This window comes from Lissotriton helveticus, chromosome 8 (genome assembly GCF_964261635.1).
Source record: "Lissotriton helveticus chromosome 8, aLisHel1.1, whole genome shotgun sequence".
In the NCBI taxonomy this organism is placed as follows: Eukaryota; Metazoa; Chordata; class Amphibia; order Caudata; family Salamandridae; genus Lissotriton; species Lissotriton helveticus.
Genome location: NC_136069.1, coordinates 682,856,100 through 682,877,447, shown reverse-complemented (window position 1 = coordinate 682,877,447; position 21,348 = coordinate 682,856,100).

The window sequence follows — 21,348 nt, the reverse complement described above, 5'->3', positions numbered from 1 at the left end:
TCTTAAGAACAACTAGAGCGCTTACTATCTTACTTATCACAAAAGTATGGCACACCTGAAGCCATTTGATTGGAATAAACTGGTAACACTTAAAACACTTAATTTAAAAAGGAACACAATGAGGGGTTTCATTTTGCCATAGAAATTATGATTAGTGCTGAAGAAAGAAAAATTAGGGCACATTTTGAGTGACTTCTCAAATCCTCTTCTATTTCATTAAAAAATTCTGACATGCAGACTGAAACGTGGCACTTGTAATACCAGCAGCAGACTTCTGTGATGAGCAGTGGCTTTACTACAGTAATCTAATGAGAAACTAGAGTGCTAACATTCAGAATTTATGGCAAATGTGTGGCATATCTGAATACCTTCTTGATGGAATCAAAGTAAAAAACTGAAAGCCTTTCCTACTGAGGAGACTGCAGTAAATGAGGATATTAGGAAACTTCATAACAAATAAATCTCCCAGGATGGCCACCAGAGACATAAGAACGCAAATGTAGCACAAATATCACCCAGATGTAGCCCACATTAGCCCAATGACAGAAGTGTGCAAAACACTTTTTATTGTTTGTGTTTTTGCAGTTTTATATAGTGCAGACTAGTCAGGTATTGGAGTGCTTTACATGAGCATTGGTTACATTACACAAGAACAAATTCATTTTTGGTTTTAGACATGGGGAGATTAAGTGATTTTACCAGAATCACAGAATGTCAAGCTAAATCAGAAACTCCAACCTGGTTCCCCAGTTGCAAAGTCTGCAACTCAGGAAGTAACACCACATCCTCTCCCCCTAGTGCAACATTTAATCAAGTGGTCAACTGGATAAAAAAACATAAAGATATCAAATAGTTTAAAAATGCATTGCCGCTTTTTGAAAACTCAGAAAATATGTCCTCATTTTAGTTTTTTAGAGCACTAACCATAGTTTTGATGCAAATAAGATCCTCTCATATACGTAATTGCTAAAGGAAATGCTCTAGGTATTACAGTTTTGATTACATCAAGATGACATCAGGCATTCCACACTTTGTAATAAATATAGAATGTTAGCAATCTAGTTGTTCATTAGGATACTGTTGAGAGGCAGAGGCCAGGGGCACTGACTCTGAAAATTGAAGGCAGGTAGGAGGGTGCAGAGGCTACAATTTGAACACACTGGGCAGGCAGGAAGGGCAGTGGCAGCACAACAGAATATGGAGGGCAGTGGAAAGGGGGTAGGGGCAACACACCAACAATACTGGACTGGCAAGAGAGGCAGTGGCAATATAATAGACCATTGTGGGCATAAGGAAGAGGCAGTGGTAGTGCAACCATACATGCCAACAGACCCGATTCATATAATGTAAACAACAAGGACCCCCTGATCAGAATTAATAATTCCTGGGACAGGGAAATAAATTGTGTGTATATCAAAAACAATCCTAACAAACAGAAGGGAAGGGTAATTGCAAAAAGAAACTTACAGATTTATTTCGATAAAAAATTCTATTCTTTTTAACAGATTTTCATGTTAAAAACAAACATTATATACATCCAAGTTACACCAAATCGACACACAAAAACAAATTATACAAAATTAATAAAATATTATCATATAATGTTAAAAAAAGGCAAAAAGTGGCAATCAATACTTTCTTCCGTTTTTTATATACACACAACAGACCCGATTCAGCCAGGAAACGTCCAATGCTTTTAAGCCCAAATGGGCTTTATTTGATCTGTCTCCTGTCTACAATGTTATGTTATGTTATGTTAATTTAATTTTCTAGTGCACACAGCTACCCAACAAGGGTTTCCCACACAGGTCCTGAAAGAAATTCTGAAAACCCAAATTAGAATTATTGGTTGAAAAAGCTAAGTTTTTAATTGCTTGCGGAAGTTGGAGTACAAGTTTTCTTTCCGCAAAATGTCAGGTAATGTCAGGTAAATAGTTCCACAGGGTTGGGCCGAGGAAAGAGAAAGAGCGCCCTCCCATTCTCACCATTTTGAACCTGGGAATTTCAAATTTCTCCTCTGTGGAGGAGCGTAACATGCGGGCGGGATGATATGGACACACCAGGTCTTGCAAGTATTTGGGTGCGGAGACATTCTTGATTCTAAACATATAACACAGGGCTTTGAATTTAGCACGGCTTTCCACCCTGAGCCAGTGCAGTTCTCTCAAGGCGTTAGACATACTGCCATTCTAGGGAGTCTACACAACAAGCTGGTTGCAGAATTCTGCACCACCTGAAGCTTACACAGCACGTCCCTGTTTGCGCCCAGAAACCAGATGTTTCCATAGTCCAGGCGAGATGTTAAAAGTGCCTGGACTACAGTCCTCTTCTCTTTTTCAATGTAAGTCTAAGGGGAAAATCAATACCCCACTTTTTTTTCAAAATCTCCCTCTTAACAAGTTCAAAATGCTAGCAAGTATGGTACATTGGATCATGGAAGGCAGGAGGAGTTGGGGTAGGGACATGGACTTGGACGCCACACAGGACAGGTGGGACGGGAGTGCAGCACAACAATCCATAGAAAGTAATAGGGAGGGGACAGGAACATGCACATGGACAACAGAGAACAGAGGGGAAAGAGGCAGTGGTGGCTAGCTGACCATAATGGACAGACAGGAGAGAAAGCTGCAGCATAACGGACCATAAAGGAAAGAAGGGACGGATCAGGGGCATTACAATGGAACAGACAAGCCAGGAGGGAGGAAATAGGGGTCTGCACATGGAAACAGAGGGCTGGGGGCAAGGGGGCAGGGCAGGAGCAGCAAGATGACCATAGAGGTCAGGCAGGATGGGCACTAGAAGCAAGACACACCATGGAGAGCAACAGTGAGACTATAATGACACACACACAGACCATGGAGGGAAGGTGGGAGGGGGTCAGGGGCAGCTAGCTGACTACTTCAATCAATAGGAGTATAAGGGGAAAAGAGGTAAGGCCGCCCCCCACTCAACCACTATAAACAAAACACGCCTTACCTACTGTTACTACATCAAAAAGGTTCATTGACCACCCGGGATAGTCTGATGCATCATCCAGATCCTCCGAGTGTGTTAATTAACACTAAACTTATGGGTCAGAGATGTAGATTTAAAGCAAAAACAGAAACAGGTCCCAGTACCACGGAAAAATGTATGAGCACAGAGAGAGCGCCTCACTGTCGTAACTCCCGAGGTTCCTGGTTAGCAATGTCCATAGTACCCCCTTCTCATCATCGGTCACTCTCTCTGTGTAAAAGTGTGAGGAAAGATGACAAAAAAACAAATAGTGGTATGTAAAGAAAATGACCAATACCACAGTGCACTTTTATAAACAATGTGTCAGTGTACATATGACCCCAAAACCAAATACTAATAAATAAAGTATTGTGTGAAGTGCAACCAAAATTGTTTAAAAAAAGGTTAATGGTAAGGGTTGCTAGCTTTTTATCTTTATTATGGTGCTGCAAGCCTTCCAGATTAAAAATGGATTTTCATATACCATACAAGTTCAAAGTGCCGACATGTTTCATTGCTATCCATTCAGCAATTTCATCAGGGCAGTCTGGGGTTTTTAATCATCACACTTATATGGGTATCTCGGACCTTATGATTGCCACATCCGGACGTACCGGCAATCATACATAGGACCCCGTGTCAGCTGATCACGTGTCCTTCGGTGCCTTGGTAAAACTCAAGCCCGTATTGCCGCGTCCCTCCAGCGCTTCCGACGGTTCTCTGTGCTCACACATTTTTCCGTGGTACTGGGACATGTTTCTGTTTTTGCTTTAAATCTACATCTCTGACCCATAAGTTTAGTGTTAATTAACACACTCGGAGGATCTGGATGATGCATCAGACTATCCCGGGTGGTCAATGAACCTTTTTGATGTAGTAACAGTAGGGAAGGCGTGTTTTGTTTACAGCAGCTAGCTGACTACACAGGGAAGGTGAGAGCACAGAAGACCATGCATGGAAAGCGGGAGGGTTAGTGGCAGCACAATGGCTATGGTGGGCAAGAAGGAGGGTGCAGGGGCTTGCACAAAGGACCATGGTGAATAGAAGGGATGGTCAGGACCTGGGCACAGACAAGAGAGTTCAGGGGAAGGGGCCTCCCAAAAGACCACGCGGGCAGGCAGGAGGAGCAGTTGCAGCACAACAGACAAGGGAGGGCAGAAGTATGTGGCAGTAAAATGGACCATGGGGGGCAAGAGGAAGGGGATAGGGGCATGGAATGTGGACAGGCAGGGTGGAGGTGGCAAGGACAGGTTACAGTCATCTGACAATGCTAGGCAGGTGGAATGGGAGTGGCAGCTCAACAGAACACTCAGAGTAGATAGGAGTGGCAGGTCCATGGAACACGGTGGGCAAAAAGGATGGAGCAGGGGCATGCACATAGACATCGGAGGGCAGGGGGAAGAAGACTAGGGGCAGCAAGCTAAGCACAGAGGCTAAGCAGGAGGTCAAAGATGGGGCATGGAATTGCGCAATGGAGGGCAGGAGGAGTGGACTGGTACATCATGCTAAATGGAGGGAAGTGATACAAAAGGGGATGATGGACGGAGCCCCCAGTCAACTGATCTGGGTTTAATCCATCACCATTCTTTAGTCCACTCAGCCACCCCATTTCAGACATGGCTATATGCAAATCAGTCTGACCCTTTGCCTCATGGGAAAAGTCCAGCCCGAACTGCCAAGCCATGTCTTCCATGGACCGGAAACAAGCATCCTGGGACCAGTTTCGGATTCATAATCCTCATCAGCCAGGCTATCTTGAATCCAGTGGCCAAGTGAGCAAGGGACTCACGTCTGAGCATACCCTGCCACACTTAGGGCGAACAAAGCGATACAAAAGGGGATGATGGACGGAGCGTTTGAGCAAATCAAACACTCACCCCCAGTCAACTGATCTGGGTTTAATCCATCACCATTCTTTAGCCCACTCAGCCACCCCATTTCAGACATGGCTATATGCAAATCAGTCTGACCCTTTGCCTCATGGGAAAAGTCCAGCCCGAACTGCCAAGCCATGTCTTCCATGGACCGGAAACAATCATCCTGGGACCGGTTTCGGATTCATAATCCTCATCAGCCAGGCTATCTTGAATCCAGTGGCCAAGTGAGCAAGGGACTCACGTCTGAGCATACCCTGCCACACTTAGGGCGAACAAAGCTATACAAAAGGGGATGATGGACGGAGCGTTTGAGCAAATCAAACACTCACCCCCAGTCAACTGATCTGGGTTTAATCCATCACCATTCTTTAGCCCACTCAGCCACCCCATTTCAGACATGGCTATATGCAAATCAGTCTGACCCTTTGCCTCATGGGAAAAGTCCAGCCCGAACTGCCAAGCCATGTCTTCCATGGACCGGAAACAAGCATCCTGGGACCGGTTTCGGATTCATAATCCTCATCAGCCAAGCTATCTTGAATCCAGTGGCCAAGTGAGCAAGGTACTCACGTCTGAGCATACTCTGCCACACTTAGGGCGAACAAAGCGATACAAAAGGGGATGATGGACGGTGTGGCAGGGTATGCTCAGATGTGAGACCCTTGCTACCTTGGCCACTGGATTCAAGATAGCCTGGCTGATGAGGATTATGAATCCGAACCGGTCCCAGGTAGCTTGTTTCCGGTCCAGGGAAGGCATGGCTTGGCAGTTCGGGCAGGACTGTTCCCATGAGGCACAGGGTCAGACTGATTTGCATATAGCCACGTCTGAACTGGGGTGGCAGAGTGGGCTAAAGAATGGTGATGGATTAAACCCAGATCTTTTGACTGGGTGTGAGTGTTTGATTGGTTCAGATGCTCCGTCCATCACCACCCCCTTTTGAACCACTTTTGGCCGCCTTAAGTGCGGCAGGGTATGCTCAGACATGAGTCCCTTGCTCACTTTGCCACTGGATTCAAGCAAGCCGGGCTGAAGACGGCTGTAATGCCAGAAACCGGTCCTCAGAAGCTTGTTTCCGGTCCAGGGAAGGCATGGCTTGGCAGTTCGGGCTGGACTGTTCCACTGAGGCACAGGGTCAGACTGATTTGCATATAGCCACGTCTTAACTGGGGAGGCAGAGTGGGCTAAAGAACGGTGATGGATTAAACCCATATCTTTTGACTGGGTGTGAGTGTTTGATTGGTTCAGATGCTCCGTCCATCACCACCCCCTTTTGAACCGCTTTTGGCCGCCTTAAGTGCGGCAGGGTATGCTCAGACGTGAGTCCCTTGCTCACTTTGCCACTGGATTCAAGCAAGCCCGGCTGAAGACGGCTTTAATGCCAGAAACCGGTCCTCGGAAGCTTGTTTCCGGTCCAGGGAAGGCATGGCTTGGCAGTTCGGGCTGGACTGTTCCCATGAGGCACAGGGTCAGACTGATTTGCATGTAGCCACGTCTGAACTGGGGTGGCAGAGTGGGCTAAAGAACGGTGATGGATTAAACCCAGATCTTTTGACTGGGTGTGAGTGTTTGATTGGTTCAGATGCTCCGTCCATCACCACCCCCTTTTGAACCGCAAATGGAGGGAAGTGGCAGCACATCAGACCATGCATGGCAGGAGGGAGGAGGCTAGTCTATGAATTCAGACACCAGAGGATAGGGAGGAGGTGGATGGGGCAGCAAGCTAACTGTTCAGAGAAGGCGGGAAGGCCAGTGTCAGAACAACGGCCATACAGGGCTGTATTAAGGGAGCAGGGACATGGACTTGGACAATGGATGGCTAGGAGGAGGGAAGGCAGGAGCAGCAAGCTCGGGTGGGGGCAGCACAATGCCAGGCCCTGCTTCCAACCCCCCACTAATCATTGTGATATGCATCTTACTTAACGTTAAAAAAACTGGAAATTTGCTGAAAAAATGAAAGATTACAAGGAAGGTATAGTTAGACTCATATTTCACTCATACACAACCAGTGAAATTCAGCAGTTATAGTTACCTGCGCTAACTATAACTTACGCCCACGCAATGTACTGCTAATGACCTCAGACATTACATCATTCATGACATGGTCAGTTACATCACTCATGACATCACTCATGACATCTCAAATAAGCTGTGAATTGAATGGAACTATAATCACTAGAACTTTATTTAGGGATAATGTGTGTATATTAACACCCCTCTTTTTTCTTTTCTTTCGTGTAAGAACCATTATAATATGCAACGTGCCCAGATTAATATGGCTGATAGCCTTTCACTTTAAAGTAATGTGTAGTCCATTGTTTATGTTGATGTTTGCAATCCTAAGTATATTTATTATGAATAAGTCACATTGACAAACATACAGGTATGGCGGTCACGGGGCAAGATATGCTGAAATGAGATTGTGTGCATATTAACACTTGTTTTCTTTTCTTTATTGTATCAATTCCAGAATTTTCACATCTTGACCAGGCCAATATGGCTGCCAGCTTTTTGGATTAAAGTAATAAGTAGTCCTTTGGTAATGTTGGCAACTTTAGGCATTTGTACATTTAAATAAGGATGCTACAATGACGTCTTCTATCGTTATCAAGGTTCGGACGAGCCGACATGCGTGGATCACGTCCTTTGCAGATTAAATACTTCCAAACTACAACCTGAGTGCTGATTCCTTCTTTGTAAGAGTGAGAGGAGATTAAATACATATATATAAAATTCACTGAAAAAAACACAAGTTTCAGGGACATTATAGTTAGAAATTAACATTTAAAAAACCTCAGAAATTCACTGAAAAAACCACAGGTTTCATGGACATTATAGTTAGGTGGACATTTCACAAGAGAAATTAGGCCGTTATAGTTAGTTGTGCTAACTATAACTCACGCCCCCGCAATGCACTGCTGAAGACGTCACATATTTCATTACTCATGACATGGTCAGTGACATCACTGATGACATCTCAAATGACATCACTGATTACATCATCCACGTGATCATCTGATGCACCTCCCCACACCCTAAAATACAGACTACCATTCTCGAAACCATGGACACACCCATACTAGTAATGCTACAATATTCTGGGCACTATGCATGAAGACCTCTAACCAGCTACATACTACTGATACACTCTTCTAAACACTCAGTTAGTACCTATGCAGTCTAGGAATCCTTCTGTCTGACCCATGCACTTCTCCATTCACCCATCCAGCACTATCTATGTATCCTATCACTCCACCAATACCTAAGCACTTATAAATTCACTATACACTCTGTTTGTAATACTGTAATTATTCTAGTTACTAGTCATGAACTTATGAAATGGCCTAGCTACTAACACAAGTACAGCTATAATATTTTGTGCACTGTCCAAGCAGACCTCTAACTAGCTACATACTATTGATACACTCTTCTAAATACCCAGTTAGTACTCATGCAGTGTAGGAATCATCCAGTCTGTCCCACGCACTTCTTTAATCACTTATCCACCACTATCTACTTATCATATCACTCCACCAATACGTAAGCACTTATAAATTAAATGTTCACTCTGTTTGCAGCACTGTCATTATTCCACTTACTAGTGGTATTCTTATAAAATGACCTAGGCACCAACACAAGTACACATAAAATATTCTGTGCATAATCCCTACAATTCTCTAAGCAGATACATACTATTGGTCCACTCCATTAAATACTTAAGTAGTACCCAAGCAGCGTAGGATACGCCCTGTCAGTCTCATGCAATTCTCTAATCACCCATCCAGCACTATGTTCTTATTGCAGCAGTCTGCCAAGACCTAAGCACTTATGTGGCAGATTTACAAGCACCCCGTGCCACCAATACTTCACTTTTTGTAACGTAGTGATGGCACCAGGCACTCCTTCAAAATTTGCATGTTTTTTTCCCTCCTTGTAAATACAACCCCTTCATACACAGAACTTTGCATTGAAGGGGCGTTCCATAGGTGTTCCTGTGGGTGTTTCCATGCAACACCCATAGAACAAGACACATCTCCAGATTTATGAGAAATCGTAAATCTGGAGATGTGTGTGAATGCTGCGCCATCCTTGAGTTGGTATAGCAAGGCCCAACAAGGAGAATTGTTTTCATTTCTCCTCATTTTATCCTCTTTCAATGCATGCTGCATTCCACAACGTACATTTTGTGCAGGACGGTGTCCCTTTCCTGCACAAAAACAATCTTCACACGACACAGACATCCTAGCACCATGGTGCAAGAGTGCCTGTGTCACCGCATGGCTGCAGTTTGAGGAGCAGTGCAGAGGGAAGCACAGAGTTGCAACATATTCATGTAGATATGTCACATCCCTGTGCTTCAGAAGTGCCACAGTGCAGTGCAGCTAAAGAGCTTGCAGTGTCACGCTGCAGTACTGATAAATCTTCACCTATAAATTCACCATACACTACTAATGCATTCTTTCAGTCAATTATGCTGTATACATACATTCAACCAAACTTTCACAGATTACCTTGCAATTATAGTTCTTTCTTTAACCACATAAGGTAGTTCTGATAGGAACTTTTTTTTCTCTTTTTTCTTTTGTACTTTATTTTTTTTAACAATTTTGTATTTTTTAGGTGTCTTTTCAAAGAAAGAACAAAAAAAAACACTGTGGTAAGAAATAAACACTCGAAGCTCCAGAATGCCATGGGAGTGGCGACGCCCAGGGAGGCGGGAACTTGAATGAATTGGAGGTGTTTAAAAATGAGTTTGCCGCAGCGCAGATCATTCACCAGAAGTCCCTGAAGAAATGCCTTGCATGAAACACGTCGGACATATGGAAGATCCATTAGGCAGCTGCCTCCTGAATGTTTTTGGCAACTTTCAATTATTGTGGTGCTGAATTTACCTGTTGTTGGACCCCTCCAAAGCGGGTGCTTTTTTTATGTGGATGTTTAGCGACCATGCCTGGGTCGCAGAGGGAGTCCCGCTGCAAGAGCAGACCAGCTGTTACACCATCGGGTGTGGCGGTATTGGAACAGGAGTGATATTGAAGGTAGTGAGGTGCCAATGCAGAGAGGTAGCCTGCATGCCTTAACCCACATGGGTAACAATAGATTATGGACTGCACACGGCACACAACCCACTGTGGTAAGAAATAAACACTACAAGCTCCAGAATGCCATGGGAGTGGCGACGCCCAGGGAGGCAGGAACTTGAATTAATTGAAGGTTTTTAAAAACGAGTTTGCCTCAGCGTAGGTCATTCACCAGAAGTCCCTGAAGAAATGCCTTGCATGAAACGCGTCGGATATATGGAAGATTAATTAGGCAGTTGCCTCCTGAATGTTTTTGGCAACTTTCAATGAATGTGGAGCTGAATTTACCTGCTGTTGGACCCCTCCATAGCGGGCGCTTTTTTGAATAAACGTGGAGCTGGATTTACCTGCTGTTGGACCCCTCCATAGCGGGCGCTTTTTAGATGTGGATATGTATATATATATATATATATATATACATTACCTACTGGCTGTCGCCAGTGGAACGTTATAGTTAGGACCTAGTTTCCATAGGAAATCCGCAACATTCTATTGGGAATAACTTTGGCGTCGGTGGACAAATCTTTGTGAATTTTTCAAAGAAGATGGCCTGTTACGCTCCGCTCCTTCCCTGAATGTGTCGGGGGGAGTCATGAAGTGGGGGCCGAGAAAAAAGGGGGGTCCCAAAATGTGTTTTCCCCATCCTTATTTCCATAGGACGCTTAGACACGGCTACAGCCCGAACCGCTGAACGGAATTACACCAAACTTGGCAAAATGGTAGGGACTGGTATGTAGTAGGGCCTTTTCTATATTTGGTGAAAATTGCTCCAGTGGTTTTTATGAAATTTAACTTCTATACATTTTATATATCTATATGCGCGCTTCGAGCGCTCAGGGTACGCATACCAGTAAGCGCACCCAGCGCGCCACGGAAGATCGCGAGCGGAAAGCTGATTGGCTCTCGGGTGTCTGTCAACATTCCAAACAGTCCGGAGACTCTGCCATCTTGTGTCTCGGTAGAATCGAGACACAAGAGGTGAAAAAAAAAGGGGAATACTATAAAAGGGGGCAGGGTAGAGACCCCCTGACCCCCTAGGTTTTCTCAGGGGGGCCTAGGAGTACCCTGAAGGGCAAAAACACTATTACTTTTTTTAATTTTTTTATTTCGCGAAGTAAGCTCAGGGTGCGCTTACACGGGCGTTTACAGGTACGCGTACCCTGAGCGCACCACAGGGAAAAACAGTGAAAAAAATTTGAGTAAAATAATAATTTAGAGTGCTTAGAGGTAGGGTAGCTCTGAAAAGAGCTGTTGTGTTATGTGGGTGATTTAAGTACCTACAAGTAGGTACCGATGCAGAGTCTAAAATTCAAAAGGAAGACTCTATTCCCCTCATCTGTAAAATGTACACCATCTCTCCTATAGATGCCTTGCATGTTGTAACACAAGTTGTTGTGGTATATAGAACCCATACCATAGTCTCTGAGGAAAGCAGAAACAGACTTATTCACATGTTTCCTTGCTTTCTCAATCTGTGGACAAAATTGGTTGGACCAGTTCCATTTTTGCCTTTGGCATATATTAGAATATTCCAAGGCAGTTTTTGGAAAAAGTGACTTCAATTGCCCAAAGGTGTCCTTTAAAAGCATTTCCAGACCTACCCCAGTCAAAGTGCCCAGGTCATTGCCACCACAGTGCACAATTATGAGGTCAGGGTGTAGTAGATGCATAAAGGATTTTACCAATGGTATCAATTGGTGACATCTCAATCCTCTCTGGCCAATCCACATAATATCCACATTTGGTAAATCAAGGTTGGGAATACCTCTGTTTGCTGCATACTTTTCACTCCAGTGAACAAAGCTATGACCCACAATCCAGACTTTAGGCATCTTGAAGGTAGATGTGGTTGTATTCAGATGAGTTGTGGAAATTAAATGGCAGTTTGAAAGTAGGAGTTATTAAAAAAAGTGGTTGAGATTCAGTGCACTTGAAAAAGAAGAAATGATTGGTGATTTCTTAAAATTCTCCACTGAAAATTAGGGTGTATACTTCTGTTTTCTGAAAGAAGTAATTCTAATGGTTGAGAAAAAGTCATTGAAAGAAACATTGCAAAGGATAAGCTGCTATTTTGAGAAGTCAAACACCCTTGCTGGGTTCATTTGCAACATAGTATCATGAACTTTTCACCTGTGTGCTCAGTTAGGTGATGTGTGGAGTGTTACCATGGCAACAGGCAGACAGAGCAGTAGGGGGATGGGTGAATATTATGTGAGTTTCAAAGTGTCGAAATGTAGAACCAATTAAAATGTTAGTTTGGTTTTGAATTTGTGTGGGAAGAAATTTCATTGGTTATGTACATGAAAATGGGTCTGAAATCAGAGGGAATCTGTGCCATTATTCTGAGGCTGCAGTGAAAGAAGCATTATTCAGAGATTCTGCATAAGAAAATCTGGTTTGTGACTGCCACTGTTCTAAATCTTCAAAAGCATTTTTAAAGGTGAGTAATGATTCATTTAATATAGATAGAGTGCTGTATGCACTATGGGGAAGATTAACAAGCATATTGGGCTTCTTTATTCTTGCATTGTGTCTCATGTTTTTTGGAAGGCTAGAAAGAAATTAATGGTTCATATTGGAAATGTATTTTGGAAATGAGTCAGGTTTCTGCACTGTAATGTAGTGCTTATTTATATGGGCTGTGCTCTATCTTTTAAATGATGTATTGTGGTACATGTTTTTAGGCCTGTGCAAATTAAAGAATTATATTTGCACATTTTTTTTAAATTTTTTTTAATTAAAAGTTTTTATCAGTTTCCAGCATATATCACCCAATGTTACAGCACATTTATATGGTTTATAACATAACATAAGACATTCTATAATCAAATCTTTATACATGCACTTTCTATTCCTTATGATCTTTAAGATTATCTAACCATAGTTTTGGTTGTAGGCATAAACATATTCATAAACATTTGGAGTCCTTACTACATCAACGCTAACAATAGTTTCTAGGCCATCTGAGGGCCTTCGCTATATCAATACGCCAATCCCCTCTTCCATCGCTCTATAGGATGCCATATCTTCTCCCCCAGTGCTCTAGCTCTCCGCCCTTTCTTGTCGTATATTGCCTTCTCCAAATTGTACATAAAAAGTAGCCTAGCAATCCAAGTTTGAAACGTTGGAGGAGTTTTATCCAGCCAGGCCCTTGCAATGCATATTCGATACACTGCCACAGCAACAAATAAAAACTCTGTGAATTGGGTCTCTCCCTCCCCCGAGAGCCCGAGCAATATTAGTTCCGGTGCCATTGCTGCTTCAATCCCTAGTGATCCTTGTATAAAGGCGTTAATTGCCGTTATTAGTGAGTGCAGTTGTGGACATTCCGCAAACATGTGAACTATATCGGCATTCATTGAATCGCAGCACGGGCAAGTTATTCCCGAGGTGCCGCCCCATTCTGCTATTCTAGCAGGGGTATGATATAGCGAGAACAGCGTCTTGTAATGCTGCGCCTGTAGCGTTGCTGAGCATAGCACAGTGCATCCTAGATCTAAGGAATCTTAAAAGATCTCCCTTTTTATTCATAAAATAGCTTCTCAACTGCAGATACTTGAAAAAGCTCCCACCAGATAGCTTATGCTTTGTTTCTAGCTCCTGAAACTAGAGGATACCTTCCTGATCATACAGGTCTCCTATTTTCTTAATCCCCTTTTCCTCCCATTCTCTCATAACTGAATCCCTAAAAATATCCACTGGAAGTGACTGATTAGTATATAGACGTGTATATCTGTTGTACCTTCCCAGTCCTAGTTTTTTTGAGACTGCCATCCATACTTTATACGCCGCCCTCAATGTCTTGAACCTTGTGTGCTTAAAGAAGCTAAAGTCAATTGTGTTTAACAAGCCATTCACAGCGTCTCCCCCCAACAGTGCACTATATACATTTGTGAACATAGGTCCATTACCCCCGTACTCTACCCCACCTCCCCCTATCATCCCCTGGAAGTATTGTAGGGCCGCCGCCCAGTAATAGAGTCGAAAATCTGGGGCACCCCATACCCCTTTCCCTCTTGGAAGTGTGATGTGCCGATATGCTCTTCTTGTTTCCCCTTGTGCCCATATAAGTCTGTTAAGGATTAGCTCTATTTTGGAGAACCATGAATGATCAAAGAAAAGGGGAATAGCTCTGAAAATATAAAGAAATTTGGGAAAAGTGAACATTTTAATGAAGTTTATGCGGCCCATTAAAGTTAAATGCAGATTATGAATTCTCTCGGTGTTTTTCTTCACCTTGGCAATTAGAGGCACCATATTTATTTCCACCAACCTTTCTAGATCCGCAGTCACCTTTATCCCTAAATAGGTTGCCTCAGGGACTACCCTAACATCCTAATGTACTGTGATGTTATTCTGCACTATCTGTGTCTTCCCCTTATTAATCGAATATCCTGAACTTGCCCCAAAGTGTATTGCCTCCTGCTCAATTTCCATGATAGCCCTCCCTGGATCTGGTGTAATAATGGCCACATCATCTGCGTAGGCGAATACCTTAAATTCCATATTGTGCAGCTTGACGGGGAGGATATTAATGTTGCCTGCCAGCCTACGTAGTAGAGGATCCAGATATAAGGCAAAAAAAAGCAGAGAGGCTTAGCAGCCCTGTCGCGTCCCGCGCCTTATTCGTACTACTTCAGTATAGCCTTTGTTGATACTAACCCTAGCCGTTGGGTTTATATATAGGGCCTGAATTGCTTTGATAAATCCCTGTCCAATACCAAACCAGGCCATCACCCTCCAGAGGTAATTCCAGGAGACCCTGTAGAAAGCCTTCTCCGCATCGAGAAAAATAGCCGCGACAGGGTCTCCTGCAACCTCGGTGGCGTCCAGAATAGTTATTGTGTGTTGAGTGGTCCCCTTCCCTTGGATAAACCCGTGCTGTGAACTAGTGACCAGGTTCTCTATCATCCTACCTAATCTTTGAGCCAGTGATTTAGAGTAAATTTTGGCGTCCGCGTTCATGAGCGTAATTGGCCTATAGGATCCCGGATCTAGTGGTGGCTTATCTTTTTTTAGAATGACTATTATATCTGCCCCTGCCCAGGAGTGTGGAACAGACAACCCTCCCTGTGCCTGCCTAAAGGTCTCATGCATATCCTTCCCCAGAACATTCCAGAAAGTTCTATAAAATTCTCCTGGGATTTGGTCCGGGCCGGTGGCTTTTCCAGAGGTAAGTTTCTTCAAAGCGTCATGAATTTCTTGCATAGTTAGCTGGTGATCTAACTCTTCTTTTCCCTCCCCTGACAGTCCTGGGTGTGGCAGTTCGGATAGGTATTCCAGAGTCTCTGTATTGTTGTCAGCGGGGCCCTGATCATATAATTTTTCGTAAAAGATCCTGAAGACCTCTCTAAGTTCTTCCACCTTGTTTACTACCCCACCTAACCCATCCTTTATTTCTTTTATTTCTCCCAGTGCCTAACTTTGCCTTGCTCTGATTGCTAGCAAATGTCCAATCCTCTCACTATGTTCGTAGCATTTTTCTTTCTTAGAGAGATAGTTTCCCGCAACCTTCCTTGCTATGCTTTCGCTTGCTTCTGCCTTAGATATCTCAATCTTTAATAAGATGTCCTCTAGTGGATCCTGTTTGACTATAGCCTCAATCAGTAGTTCTACCAACTCCGCCACTTTTTTGATCCTTTTATCTATTTTTTCCCTTTCCATCCTATCCCTATGCAGAGTGTAGCTCAGCGTCTCCCCCCTTACTGCGGCCTTGAACGCATCCCAAGTTGTACCTGCAGAAGCTGTTCCTCTGTTTGTCTCCCAAAACAATGAAATCCATTCCTGCATGTGCTTGAGATAGCCTTCATCCCTAAGAAGCCCTCTCTCGAAGGTCCACGTTTGTTCCTTCCTCGTTTTATTGCTGAGGGCTATCATTGGAATGAGTGGGTTGTGCTCTGACAGTATTCTTGGTATCCTGACCAGCTGACTACAACTTACCAGGGAGCTTAAAATAAAAAAATAATCTAACCTAGCCACCATCCTATGGGGTGCCGAGTAATACGTGCTCCCTGTACCAGGTGGATTATTCTGTGCCCATAAATCCACAAGTGCATTGTTGCGTGACAAGTTCCCAATCACCTGGCAGGTCTTCTTCTTTCTTCCCCTATATACTCCCCCCCGATATACCTAGCCCATCCATACCATTGATATTGAAGTCCCCACAGCAGATTATTGGTTCTGGCCACAGTGACAGTTCTGCATCTAAAAATTTAAAAAATTCTGGTTCGTCATCTGTCGAACCATAAACAGAGACTATAGTGCATCTCCCCACATCCGTTTCACCCTCCACCATCACCCATTTTCCCCATTGATCCTCATTTTTCCTCATGACCCTGACCCCCCCTTTCTTAGCTAATATGGCAACCCCTTTTGTCTTTGTGCATTGTCTTGTGTGAGCCAATACCTCGAAGCCTACCTGATCCAGCATATATTTGTTATTCCCCTCGACAAGGGTCTCCTGTAGGCAGATCACATCTAATTTTAACATTCTTAGCATACCAGCCACCTTCAGCCTTTTGCCTCGATCATTTAGACCGCAAATATTTATAGAGGCAATCCTCAGCGCCATATTTGTTTGTTAAGTATTTCCTTTCTTACTACCAGCTTCCCTCTGATCATACAATGTGCATTCATCACCAAGCCAATATGTCCTCCATCTTTGTGCTGTAACAATCCTAGCAAAACCACCATCCCCACCACCAGCCCCCCTCCCCCCACCCCTGACCCCCGCCCTGTTAGAGACCCCCCCTGCTACAGACAAATAGGTCATACATGACCTATATGTGACTGCTGTAGATTGTAGTGTTGCCTCCCTCTCCTTCCCTTTACTAGTATGCAATGTGTCTTTATCATTTTCATTTATCCAACATTTATTTATGTTGCATCCTCCCTACGTTGCTGTAGGTGGCCCTGTCCCTCTATTGCCCTGACCCTTTCGGCTTTCTGTAAGCTCCGCTAAGAATTGGCTGGCTTTTATTTCTGACTGAAACATCTCGACCTCCCCTCTAGTTATAACTTTTAATCTTGCTGGAAATAAAAGATATGCCTTTGAGCCTTGAGCTTGAAAGGGTGCAATTAGTTGCCTGAGCCTCCACCTCCTCTCAACCGTTACGTGGCAGAAATCCGGCCTTGAGAAAAAGGTGACCCCCTCAACTGTTTTCTTAGCATCTGGTCTGGCTTTGTCCATAATCTCCTATCTTGCCAAGAAATTTCCCAAAAAGACTAGCATTGCCCTGGGTAGATTATCCAAGTTGCCATCCCTTCTCTTCTTGAGTGTGAGCGGGAACCTGTGTGCCCGCTGGACCTCGGTCTCCCACTGCCAGTGTGATTCAGGGAAAGCTCCCTTAAGTAACCTAATGGCATATCCTCTGGCATCCTGCCCTTCCCCCCCTTCTGCCAGCCCTAGAGGTCTAATGTTGTTCCGCCTCTGGCGGTTTTCAAAATCCTCCATCTTCCATTGGAGATCCTCCACCACTTTCTCCTGATCTGCTTTGAAAGTCTGCCAGTCCGTCACGTCATCCTCCAATATGCCCGTTTTCTCCTCCACTTGGGTCACTCTTTCCTCCACTTCTTCGTACCTCCTACTCATCTTCCTTAGTGTGCCTTGAATCTTTTTGGTTGCTTGCCTTGCTCTCCGGCTTTCCGCTCTAGCTTCCCCCTGCATTTGTTTTAAGGTGCCAAATAGTAAGTCCAGTGTAGCATGTTGTGGGGGCGATCCATTATTATTCTCTGGTGCTGCCCTTTCCGTGCTAGTGCTCTCTTGATACACCTTTGAAGTAGCTGAGTAATCCCACAGCAGCTTTTTACTCATACTAACGGGGGAGCCGCCACCTGCCCATCTTACCGCAGACTTCCTTCTTTTCTGCATGCCTTTTTCCCCCGGGCCTGTGAGGCTTAATTCTGAATCAGAGCTCTTTCCCGTATAGCTCCCCCCTTCAATTGATGTTATATAGTCCGACTCCTCATTTACTGAGAAGAATTTGTCCAACTCCGGGGAGCCCCCACCTCTGGCCTCCCTATTCTCATCCGGCTCCTTTTGTAAGTCCAGACTCACCAGGCTGCCCCATTTAGCATGTACAGTCTGCCTGCCCATCAACCCTGCCTCCACTTGCAGTATGGCGTCCAGCATCTGCACATTGTTGGGGTTCTCTCCCCCTTGAGGCGCTGCCTCTGCCCATTCTGCCCCCTTCAGTGCTCTCCCGCTCACCTCCTGCTTGTTGTCTGTGTGTTGTGATGCCTGGTAGCTTTACGCGGGAGGCGTGCGATGTGGAGACGTCTCTACCCCTTGCGGTTGCTGGGAGACCGCGATGCTTGCGTCCTCGAGGACGGCTTCCGCTGTTCCAGCATCTGTGTGTGCTGGATGTTCCAGATCAGCACCAGCCACCGCTCCTGCCGCCGATTTTGGTGAGAATGCCTCTGCAAGGGTAGGTTGCCTCAGAGTAGTTCCTTTGGGGCAGGGGGCATTGTTCGCTTGTTTACTTATGACCTGTTTGGTAACGAGGCTTTCTTTATCCTGCTTTCTGGATGTCGGGGTAGCCAGCATTCCTTCTCCTGCAGAGCCCACGTTATGCATCGGCTTTTGTTCTGACTTTTTTGCCTTCTCTAATTTCTTCATTTGTGCTCTTGCTGCCACACTGGTCACTCGTGCCACCCGATTACTACTGGCTAGGATCTTCGTGTTACTCCCAGAGTTTGATCCATCGCGTTGATCCTGTGCCTTCATCGCGCTAGCTGGAGGTGGGGGCTTCTCCTTCTCCTGTCTCGAGCGGTGCGACATTGCCCTGTGAGCAGTGAGACTGCCCAGGCCGTAGTAGAGTCTTTTCCACCAGGATTTTGCAGCGAGCAGCGCAGAGAATCCCCCTCGGTTCCGCCGCAGCACTATGCGTGTGAGGTTCTTCGCCTGAGCCTGGATGTATTCGTAGGTCAGCAGCATTCCTAAGTTACATGACTGACATCAGGAGAGGGAGTGAGGTGCGACTGTCCTCTACAGTCCACTAGCGGCCATCTTGCCCCCTTCGCTCCTTAAACCTGCACATTTTTTTATAATGTCTCCTCACAGTTTGCATCTGTTTGCTTATAGGGTACTGTTTCTTTATGCACTGTGTCTCATGTTTGTATATAATGCTGGCAAAAAACAAATGGTGCATATTGGAAATGTAGTTTGGAAATGAGTCAGGTTTCTGAATTGTAATGTAGTGGTCATTTATATGGGCTGTGCTCTGTATCTTAAACGATTTACTATGCTAAATGTTTTTTCGTAAAATGTATGGCTTTAACATTTTTGACTAGGATCACATGTCTGTCAGGCCTCTTAGTTCCCAAATAGGCTCTAAGCTGTGTAATAAAGATCCAGGGTGTGCTGTTGAAATGAATAAGGAATGTTATGTCTTGCTTGTGTATATATATGGTCTGTTTTTTGCCAGTAGAGACAGCGAGATAGTATGAGCACAGACACACATAGTGCAAGCAAAGACAGACATGATAGATTACATGTAACATCCTGGTCATGTGTCTAAGATCACACTGTGAGTCAAGCTTGATTTTAAATGTATCTGGGTGAATAATTTGCTTAGTTGATGTGGTTTAAAATATGGGAATACATGTATTCTTGAAGTCAGTTAGGCTTTAGGATATGTACTAGTAGAGAATCTTAGGCAGCATGTCTGTCAGGCCTCTTAGTTACCAAATAGGCTCTAAGCTGTGCAATAAAGATCCAGGGTGTGCTGTTGAAATGAATAAGGAATGTTATGTCTTGCTTGTATATATATATGGTCTGTTTTTTGCCAGTAGAGACAGTGAGATAGTATGAGCACAGACACACATAGTGGAGGCAGAGACAGACATGGTAGATTACATGCAACATCCTGGTCATGTGTCTAAGATCACACTGTGAGTCAAGCTTGATTTTAAATGAATCTGGGTGAATAATTTGCTTAGTTGATGTGTTTAATAAATATGGGAATACATGTATTCTTGAAGTCAGTTAGGCTTTAGGATATGTACTAGTAGAGAATCTTAGGCAGCATGTCTGTCAGGCCTCTTAGTTCCCAAATATGCTCTAAGCTGTGCAATAAAAATCCAGGGTGTGCTGTTGAAATGAAAAGGGAATGTTATGTCTTGCTTGTATATATATATGGTCTGTTTTTTGCCAGTAGAGACAGTGAGATAGTATGAGCAGAGGCACACATAGTGCAAGCAGACATAGACATGGTAGATTACATGTAAAATCCTGGTGAAAAACTTTAAAAGTGCTAATTTTACCAAAACCATTTATCACAGTCATTTCTTTAAGACAGAGAACTCAGCCCATGTGTTGAATATTAGACAGATTTGTTGGCATGAGCTGGAAGCCATTTTGTATTTCTGGCAGCCATTTTCTTTTCCATGTGCTCTCTCCTACCTTTCTGTTAACTGTCTTTGTAGCCTGTCAAGAGACAAACTATGTTTAACATACTCCACTTCTCACATGCCCTGAAGGGCCTAACTAACAGAATGCACTACTTCCCTAGTATAAGTGTCAGACTATTTTGACCAGGATCACAGAGAGTGTCTGGGTGAAAGAAAGAATTATAGTTGCACGTTTTTCTTTAATCTGTAAAGATTGTGCAGAGAGACGGTGAGATGGTATGAGCAGAGACACACAGTGCATGCAGAGACAGACATGGTAGATTACATGTAACATCCTGGCCATGTGTCTAAGATCACACTGTGAGTCAAGCTTGATTTTAAATGAATCGGTGAATAATTTGCTTAGTTGATGTGTTTAAAAATATGGGAATACATGTATTCTTGAAGTCAGTTAGGCTTTAGGATATGTACTAGTAGAGAATCTTAGGCAGCATGTGTGTCAGGCCTCTAAGTTCCCAAATAGGCTCTAAGCTGTGCAATAAAGATCCAGGGTGTGCTGTTGAAATCAATAAGTAATGTTATGTCTTGCTTGTATATATATATATATATATATATGGTCTGTTTTTTGCCAGTAGAGACAGTGAGATAGTATAAGCACAGACACACATTGGAGGCAGAGACAGACATGGTAGATTACATGTAACATCCTGGTCATGTGTCTAAGATCACACTGTGAGTCAAGCTTGATTTTAAATGAATCTGGGTGAATAATTTGCTTAGTTGATGTGTTTAAAAAGTATGGGAATACATGTATTCTTGAAGTCAGTTAGGCTTTAGGATATGTACTAGTAGAGAATCTTAGGCAGCATGTGTGTCAGGCCTCTTAGTTCCCAAATAGGCTCTAAGCTTTGCAATAAAGATCCAGGGTGTGCTGTTGAAATGAATAAGGAATGTTATGTCTTGCTTGTATATATATATATATGGTCTGTTTTTTGCCAGTAGAGACAGTGAGATAGTATGAGCACAGGCACACATAGTGGAGGCAG